Below are 10,228 nucleotides of genomic sequence, written 5' to 3'. Positions count from 1 at the left end.
ATTGGCGGCGGCGCCTCCACTGATCAATTCTCTGATTGGGAGAGGAAAAAAGAAAAAGTGATCGATCCGATTGATTATTGATTAGCATTTCAATCAGACGAAGGTTTGTTTGATTTCAATCCTTTCTCCACTTCCATCCTTCTGTCCTTCTCCTTCCTCCTACTCTCCTTGAATCCTAATTCATGTTTCCTCGTCTCCTTCTTTCTACCGCTCCTCTCCTTCCCTCCTCATTTCCTTTGGCTGCGGCTCGTCTCCTCCTCCCTTCCTGCTCCTCCTCCTTTCCTAATCTTCACCTCCTTCATCACGTCTATTCACTCCTCCTCTCCCGTCTCCTTCTCTCCTGCTTCCTCGTCTCCTTGACTCCTCTGTCGCTTATTTCAGTCCTTCCCTTTCTCGTCTCCTCTCTCCTTCCCTACATCCACCTCTCCTCCTCTGGATTCCTTCTCTCTTCCCTTGTTCCCTCATTTCCTTCTTTCCTCTCTGATTTCCTTCCCCGTAATATGTCCTGTTTCCTCTTCTCCTCTCCTGTTTCCTTTTCTCCTTTCCTGTTTCCTCTCCTCTCCTGGTTCCTTCCTTCCTTCCTTGCCCACCTCGTTCTCTCCTTTCCTATTTCCTCCTCTCCTTTCCTATATCATTCCTTCTTCTCACGTCTCCTCCTCTTTCCCCTCCTATTTCCTTCTCTCCTTTCCTGTTTCCTTCCTTCCTCCCCTGTTTCCTTGTCTGCCCTCACATTTCCTTCCCTCCTCTCCTATTTCCTTCTCTCCTCTGCCGTTTCCTTTCTTCCCCTCACATTTCCTTCTCTCCTTTCCTGTTTCCTTCCTTCCTTTCCTGTTTCCTTCCTTCCTCTCCTGCTTCCTTCTCTCCTGTGTCGTTGCCTTTCTCCCCCTCACATTTCCTTCTCTCCTTTCCTGTTTCCTTCCTCCCCTGTTTCCTTGTCTGCCCTCACATTTCCTTCCCTCCTCTCCATATTTCCTTCTCTCCTCTCCTATTTCCTTTCCTCCCCTCACATCTCCTTCTCTCCTTTCCTGTTTCCTTCCTTCCTCCCGTTTCCTTGTCTGCCTTCACATCTCCTTCTCTCCTCTCCTATTTCCTTCTCTCCTCTGCCGTTTCCTTTCTTCCCCTCACATTTCCTTCTCTCCTCTCCTATTTCCTTTCCTCCCCTCACATCTCCTTCTCTCCTTTCCTGTTTCCTTCCTTCCTCTCCTGCTTCCGTCTCTCCTGTGTCGTTGCCTTTCTTCCTCTCACATTTCTGTCTCTCCTTTCCTGTTTCCTTCCTTCCTGCTTCCTTCTCTCCTCTACCACGTTTCCTTTCTCCCCCTCACGTTTCCTTCTCTCCTTTCCTGTTTCCTTCCTTCCTTTCCTGTTTCCTTCCTTCCTCTCCTGCTTCCTTCTCTCCTGTGTCGTTGCCTTTCTCCCCCTCACATTTCCTTCTCTCCTTTCCTGTTTCCTTCCTCTCCTGTTTCCTTTCCTCCCCTCACATCTCCTTCTCTCCTTTCCTGTTTCCTTCCTTCCTCTCCTGCTTCCTTCTCTCCTGTGTTGTTTCCTTTCTTCCCCTCACATCTCCTTCTCTCCTCTCCTATTTCCTTCCCTCCTCTCCACATTTCCCTCTCTCCTTTCCTGTTTCCTTCCTTCCTCTCCTGTTTCCTTTCCTCCCCTCACATCTCCTTCTCTCCTTTCCTGTTTCCTCCTCCTTCCTTTCCTGCTTCCTTCTCTCCTCTCCTGTTTCCTTCCTTCCTGCTTCCTTCTCTCCTCTACTGCATTTCCTCCCCCCCCCCACATTTCTTTGTCTCCTTTCCTGTTTCCTTCCTCCCCTGTTTCCTTGTCTGCCCTCACATTTCCTTCCCTCCTCTCCATATTTCCTTCTCGCCTTTCCTGTTTCCTTCCTTCCTCTCCTGTTTCCTTCCTTCCTCTCCTGTTTCCTCCCCTCACATCTCCTTCTCTCCTTTCCTGTTTCCGTCTTTCCTCTCCTATTTCCTTGTCTGCCTTCACATCTCCCTCTCTCCTCTCCATATGTCCTTCTCTCCTCTGCCATTTCCTTTCCTCCCCTCAGATCTCCTTCTCTCCTTTCCTGTTTCCTCCTCTCCTTCCTTTCCTTCCTTCCCCATGATGCTTCCTCCTCTCCTCTCCTGCTTCCTTCCCTGCTGTCGCCTCCTGTGTCCTCCTCCCTCCTCCTCCTCCTCTTCCGGGTGTGGTCTCTCCGTCCACCCGTCAGACCTCTTTCCTTGACATCACCCTCTTCTTCTTCTCCTCCGTCCCTCCTCCCCTTTTTCTTGAAAGCCGTGTTTCCTCCTCGTTCCTTCTCCACCTCCGTCCCTCCCTTCCTCATCCCTTGCTCTTTTCTCATTCTGTCGTCTTTAACCTCCTCCAGCTGCGATTTCTTCACTTCCCCTTCTTCTCCCCCCCGGGGTGTGGTTCTGGCCTCGTCTGGATCGATGACTAACTTCTCTCTGCTTGACTTCCATCCAGACACATTCGTCCTCTTCCACTTGTTCTCTCTCTTCTAGCCTGTTTCTGTTCTCCCCTCCCGTCCGCAGGTTCTCCGCAGGTTCTCCGCAGGTTCTCTGAAGGCGGCGGAGGAACGTTCAACACCGAAGAAAAGACGTGGAGTTTCAGGATGTTCACATCTGCAGCTGATAATATCCGTTAAACACATGTTCACACATGTAATAACGTGTTCACGCCACACAATTACACTGTCATACCTGTAATTACACTGTCATAAATGCAATTACGCTGTCATGAATGTAATTACACCATCATACCTGTAATTACATGATCTTACCTGTAATGACACCGTCATACCTGTAATTACACGATCTCATCTGGTAATTACACCGCCATACGTATAATTACACCATCATACCTGTAATTACACTGTCATAAATGCAATAACACCGTCATACCTGGTAATTACACCTCAGACCTGGTAATTACACTGTCATAAATGCAATTACACCATCATACCTGTAATTACAGAGTCATACCTGGTAATTACACCGTCATACCTGCAATTACACCATCATAGCTGCAATTAAAGCATCATACCTGTAATTACACCGTCATACCTTTAATTACACCGTCACACCCGGTAATAACCACTTCATACGTGGTAATTACACCATCATACCTGCAATTACACTGTCATACCTGTAATTACACTGTCATACCTGTAATTACACCATCGTACCTGGTAATAACCACTTCATACGTGGTAATTCCATGATCGTCCCCTGGTAGTAACGTTTTCACACCCGGAGAAAAAAGTTGCACCTGTTAGTACACGATTATACCTGGTAATAACATGAGCGCATGTTTCCATGGCGACACCTAGACAAGCGCTGATCAGGCGTGACTTGTGAGTACGAGGCGTGAAAGTCCGCAGATCATACCGGGTGAGAATTTCGTCGCACGAGGAGTGGATGAACACTTTTTGACAAAATGTTGTACCAGAGTAGCGTTTTTGACCGCAGTGCGACCAACATCTAAACGCCAGGTGTGCACGTGATCACGCCGCTCTCATGCTGAGTCAGTCCATCGGAAAGTTCGATCACCTGCAGCCCCGAACCAAGATGGCGGACGTCTACCCAAGGGGTGGCGTGTTTGCAGACTGGCGAAGGTCGTGAGTTCGTCTCTAAGGAGGGGTCGGCTTCCCGGACCCGTGACATCATCACGTGCACGTGCATTGGAGACATGTCCAGGAACACATGATCACTACAATGACGAAGACACACACACACACACACACACACACACACACACACACAGGGTTGTATCTTCAAGAGGACATTGGCTCACCTTTGACCTTCAAGAACTTTCAACTGCAGTTTAGAACCAACAGAGGACCCCACAACAATAGTTATACAGAAACATACACACACACACACATGCACGCACGCATGCACGCACACATACACATGCAAAAGATTATGCAACACAATGCTTTATGTGCTCATATACAGAACAGTAAAGTATGACGTCTGTGTGTGTGTGTGTGTGTGTGTGTGTGTGTGTGTGTGTGTGTGTGTGCGTGCATTTGTCAGATTTGGCTCCAGGTCCCCAAACTAATCACACAAAATGCTGAGAGGGTCCACACCCTCACACACAGACACATGCAAACACACACAGACACACAGACACACACACACACACACACACACACACACACACACACACACATTCACACACACCAGTTGCAAGAATCTTTCTACAGCTGTGAGGCCCCTCCATAAACTTCAGGCTCACAAAATGAATCTTTTAACAGGTTTTGAAATCGTGGGAAACCATAGACTTACTGACGGACTAAACTGGATTTTCGATGCACCGAACACACACACACTCACACACTCACACACATATGCACGATTCTTTGAGGAAAGCGGATCAGAACCGCAGAGGAAACACGACGTCTCATCTGAAAGGGGCTCGGGCCGATTCCTGCAACGACGATTCCGATGCGACCCGGTAGCTTCTCATCCGGCGGGTGACTTTATCACAAGGTCAGTAAACGCCTCGCACGCCAGGCGAACCGGGACGGATGATCCGATTGGACGGGCCCTCGACGGGGGGACCCATGGCCTCCAGTCGGAACCCGGTTCCACCCAGAACCTGGATTTCCTGAAGTGCAGAACCATCATCACAAAGAGGAACCGTCCCTGTAGTTTAGTCTGAACACAATGGAATCAGGGGCCAAGTTTGTCCTCACAAAGACAGAACATCACACACACACACACACACATAGACACACACACACACTCGGCTCATCTGTTAGCCATTAGCAACCATTCAGTGACAACAGAATCACATGGGCAGGGCTGCAGCTCTCACACACCATCACATATTATTCACATGATGTATAGATGAGAGTGTGTGTGTGTGTGTGTGTGTGTGTGTGTGTGTGTGTGTGTGTGTGTGCAGCTGGAGGTGGAGGTTCACGGGGCTCCACAGCTTCCCGTCCTTCCCGGTGTGTGACTGACAGGGGGGAATTCCCTCCAAATCCGCAGGTTCTTCCCGGGTTCCTCGTCCGGTCGACTTTCTCCATCTCGCCGCCGCGTCTGATCACATGACACCTGCTAACGATTGCGTTGCCGTTGTGTTGCTTCACCCGCGTTCCCCTGCCGCCTCCACGCCACCGGCTAGTATCACCATTTGGCTCCGGACGCCGAACCAAAGAAGACATCTGGCTTTTGTCTTCAGGACTTGTCCGAGGTCCTTCGTTTTTCTTTTTTTTTTTTTTGTTTCCACCTCACATGTTTGGCGCGTCGAGCCGTGGGTCGGCCTCGCCCTCCGGGGTGTGGCGTCGCCGTGGCAACGCTGCGACCATCACCCGCTGACAAACGCCGGCTGAAATTGACTTGGATCCTGGATTAGTAGGTTAATTTGGGAGTGAAGCTGGCTATAGCCAGTACCTCTATTTTAGCTTTGGGAGAATTAAAACATCTGAGAACTTCTTGTTTCACATTAGCTAGCTAAAAAGCAGATTACAAATTATAGACTTCTGCCGCAGTTGGGATTTAATCTAATTCAAGATAATTTGATGCTAGCAACTTGTATTGCTTCCACACAGCACCAGTTTGATGGCTAACCAGCTAGTTAGCAGGTTCTGTTCAGTCAGCGGTGAGTTATCTAAGCTGTGCGACGACAGCCGGTTTTGGCCAGTTAAGTTCCAAGAACTTTCAAGCTCCAGTTTGGTTCCAGGGTTCCAGGAACGACCCTCTCCCAGGTGAAGCTTTAATTCTGCACCCTCACCGGCAGTAAGGGACCAGAATACTTCTTAAAAATGGCACTCTGAAGTTTGCAATACGTATCTGGTAATGGGCGTGGCTTATGAGTTCTACCTACGTGAACCGTGCACAGAGCCTACCTTGGAGTAGGAGATGGTTTTCAGTAGTAAGGTCTTACTTCGTGGTTCCACTACTGTTGGTATGCACCAAGGGACGGCCTAGTTCCTGAAAAGTTTCTGGGAACTACAAAAAAGTTCCTTCGGTACCAAAGGGGCGACTGACTCATCCTTCTCTTTGGTGAGCTGGTGTTTCAGGTAATCAATCATACGCTCAGTTAGTTTGTTAGCCTGCTAGGTTTCTAGCGATGCTGTCAGTTGGAAGTCACTTATTTTGCTAGCTGGTCGCACAGTCGCCAAGTCTAGTACTTCTAAAAAATGGCGTGCCATGCCCATACCCTACCCTTGAGTAGGACATGGTTCTAGGTACTGAGGTGCTACTTCTTGGTTCATCTGCTGTCCATATGCACCAAGGGACAGCCTAGTTTCTGGGAACTACAAAAAAGTTCCTTCAGTACCAAAGGGACGACTGAGTCACCTTTCCGTTTGTCAAGCTAGTGCTTCAGCTTATCAATCATTCGCTCAGTTAGCTAGTTAGCCTGCTAAGGCTGCTAGCGATGTCTGTCAGTCGCAAGTCACTTATTTTGCTAGCTGTTCGCACAGTCGCCAAGTCAAGTACCTCTAAAAAATGGCGCGCTGCAGTTTTCGAAAAGTATCTAAGCACTTCAAGGAACCGTGCAGAGACCCTATCTTTGAGTAGGACATGGTTCTAGGTACTGAGGTGCTACTTCTTGGTTCCTCTGCTGTCCGTATGCACCAAGGGACGGCCTAGTTCCTGAAAAGTTTCTTGGAACTACAAAAAGTTCCCTCAGTACCAAAGGGACGACTGAGTCACCTTTCTGTTTGGCAAGCTAGTGTTTCAGCTAATCAGTCATATGCTCAGTTCGCTAGTTAGCCTGCTAGGTTGCTAGCGATGCTGTCTGTCTGTCAGCCGGGAGTCACTTATTTTGCTAGCTGGTTGCACGGTTGGCGAGTGTAGTACCTCTTAAAAAGGGCACTCCGCAGTTCGCATAATTTCCAGTGACTGGATGGAGGGAAGACGGGAAGTTGGCTGGCGGGAAAGAAGAGGGTGCAGAAGAGAGGGTTAGATGGAGGAAGATGATTGGCTGCGCCAACCCTAGGAGGAAGCAGGCCAAAGGAAAAGAGGACTTTGTTAACTGGTCAGTTAGCCAGTCCACCTCTGAAGGGAGCTAAACTTTAATCAAGGTTACATGAAGCCGAAGGAGCTAAAGTCCACAAGCCTCACAGGAGGTTTCAGAGGCCAGCAGGAGGTCCTCGTCACATGTGAGAGGAGATACAGGGATCTTCTCGAAAATCATTTTCATGTCCTGAATAATCCAGGAAATTATCCTTTATGGGAAACCCTAATCACATCTGTCCCAGTACAGGATTTAGCGCTGATGCTAATGGGGGCTCAGATGGAGAGAAGAGCACGGGGAGATGGTTTTTTGGAAGGTCTGGAATTTAGATGTGCGGTTCTGCTCAGGATGATTGATTCAACCCGCTCCCCGTCCCGCAGGAGCTCGTCCCTCACATCGGAGCAAACACGGCCGAGCTTGTCTTTGGCCCGCCGCCACCGGCCAGCTGGGCTGGACCGACGGCGGTCGCTGCGCCTGCACCCCGCAACCTGCAGCTGGTTTCCCCTGGTTCGCGCCGAGCTCGGGTTCCCGTGCTCGATACGTGTTATTGTTATAGATACTGAGTGTGCGGGGTTGATAAAGCCGCAGAGGGTCACCGCGCACCGGCTCCGGTTTCGGGTTCTTCTTCCTGCGAGCTGCTCCTTCATCGACACCTCTGAGCAGCAGAAACCCGACCTGGGCTATCAGGTTCTCCATCGTAAGCGTCGCCCACTTCCGTGACGCAGGGTTTTCCCGAAAATGCTCAAAACTCGAATAAAACTACTTTTATTTCGGTCCGTTTTCCTCACAGCTCCTCTCTCCAGTTGTTTCAATAAACAATTGTAATAGAAAAATGTTATTAATGCGTTATAGACAGATTTGTGTTGTAATGACCACGGCGGCTGAAATAATATATAGAACTTTTGACCTGCAGCCAAAAGAAACACAGCGCGAGCTTGAAAAAACATCTGCCCCTTTTTTCTCCGGGTTCGGAAAGTCCTGGAAGAAAGGCAGACGGAGAAGGGTTTGGCCGAGATAGTGGGTAAAATGTGTTTTCATAACATTAGCATGAGCATAAAGCTAAGTTAGCTTGAGATCTGTGGACCACCGATGCAGCTTGTTGATCTGAAAATTCCAAAGGTCGTAAAACATCAACCAGCATGATGACCCCATTAGCTTAGCGGCTAAAAACAACGGGGTGCCGAAAACGTTAGGAGTGAAATGGACAGATTGACCTCCCCTAAAATTGTTGATACTTTAAATCCAGTTCAGTGTTTTGATTTAATTAAGAATATCTCTGCAAAGCTTGCACCTTCACTCGTGCGACAACAGCACCTATTCCTCTTTAGCCACAAGATAATCATGCTAATGTGTACCATAATATAAGATCACATCGACATTCTAAAGGTTTTTGATTTTGACTATAGGCTACTTAGCTTGAAATGCAGCAAGGTTATTGGACTACTCGAGATGTACCATGCTAGTCAATGGTACCTGTGACACTTTAGCATGATGGATGCTAACGCGACATCCTCATGTGTGAACTGCTTATTCTTCCTTAGCCGCAAAGCTAATAATGTTAATGCGTACCATAACAAAAGATCACATCAATGTTCTAATGGTTTGTCATGTTGACCGTGAGGCTACTTAGCTTGAAGCGCAGCAAGCTTATTGGACCACTCCAAACTTAGCATGCTAGCCATAGTTACCCGTGACAGCTTAGCATGACGGAAGCTAATGCATCCTCCTCAAGCTTAAGTGCTCTCTTTTTAAATCTCGCTTGTGGAAATGAAAGGTCGGGCTGAGTTTAACGGCAGAAACAATGAGGTTCTGAATTCCTGCTGGCCGGTCGATCCGGGATCAGGACGGGGGACCAGATCGGGGTCGAGGTCCCGGCCGTGTGCCGGGGTCGCGGCCGGTTCCGAGGGGTCGCGTCCCGACGGGATCGTGACAAAGAGGGACGCTCTGCTAGGAAAGAGTGTTTTCGTTCTTTCGGACACATCATAACACACCCAGCTGTACCCGCAGGCTCGCATTTCACCGCCCAACACATTCCACCGTGTGTGCACGTGTGTGTGTGTGTGTGTGTGTGTGTGTGTGTGTGTGTGTGTGTGTTGAAGGAAGCCGAGACACTGAATGTATGAAACTGAATATGACTGTAGGGGGGTGCTGTTTGCTTCATACCACTGATCTCCTGTTGACAGTCACCGCACGTGTGTGTGTGTGTGTGTGGGTGTGCAGACCTCACACCCACACACACACACACTCATGCTATGCTGACAGGTCACATGACCCATCCGAACGTCCAGGTCACAGCTGAGCTCCACATCAGCTCAGACACAGAGTGGGCGTGAACATGGCCGGCTCGTCGCTCGCGGGAGGAACAGATCAGATCCAGCTCGCCATCCCCTCGTCTCCTCGCCCCCTCATCTCCTCATCTCCTCGCCTCCTCGCCTCCTCGCCTCCTCGCCCCCTCGCCCCCTCGCCTCCTCGCCCCATGGACCGAGGGGTCAGATGAGTCACAGGCTCTTTGCATCAGCTGATCGATGGAGTCAGCGCACCCCTCCTCGCCAGATTCGCTCTGCGCCGCTAACAAACTTTTCATTGATGGACTGGAAGAAAGGGCAGTCGTTGAAGGGAGGCAGGGGAGGGGGTGGTGTGTGTGTGTGTGTGTGTGTGTGTGTGTGTGTGTTTGTGCATCACATGTTCTCTGTCGGGGGGCTCTCACGTCCTGACCAACAGGAAACTCACCCTCAGATCTTCTCTAGAAACTTCAGGGAGCGAATCCAAAATATTGGAATTGTATGTGTGTGTGTGTGGGGGGGGGCGATGTTGGGGCCTCCGTTGGATAAAAACAAACCCTTTGACCACCATGCTGGTTGCACACCTGGCCTGAAACTTTAAACACACACACACTCCTACTACAGGTGTGGAGTCAGCATGTTTCCACGGCGACAGAACTGAATCGAAGATGGTTGGAGGATCTGCTGAGGACGGGCCGATCGGTAATTATTACATAACGAAACACCAGCGTGGGGGAGAGGGAGGCGTAGAAAGAGGGGAGACGGCGGTGATGGGAGAATTGGACGGGGGTAGATAAGGGTGGGAGGTGGAAGGGGTGTGTGTGTGTGTGTGTGTGTGTGTGTGTTTTGCGTACCAGTCCGTGCAGAGTGTGAAATGTGAACTTTGAGTGAGGAGGGGAGGATCCTCTCTCTCTCTCTCTCTCTCTCTCTCTCTTTCTCTCCCTCTCTTAAAGCCGGTGTTGAGGAGGAGA

This window comes from Fistularia commersonii, chromosome 14, assembly GCF_037954325.1.
Source record: "Fistularia commersonii isolate RoL2024-O1a breed Wild chromosome 14, RoL_Fcom_v1.0, whole genome shotgun sequence".
Lineage (NCBI taxonomy): Eukaryota > Metazoa > Chordata > Actinopteri > Syngnathiformes > Fistulariidae > Fistularia > Fistularia commersonii.
Note: the sequence above shows the minus strand (reverse complement) of the source record.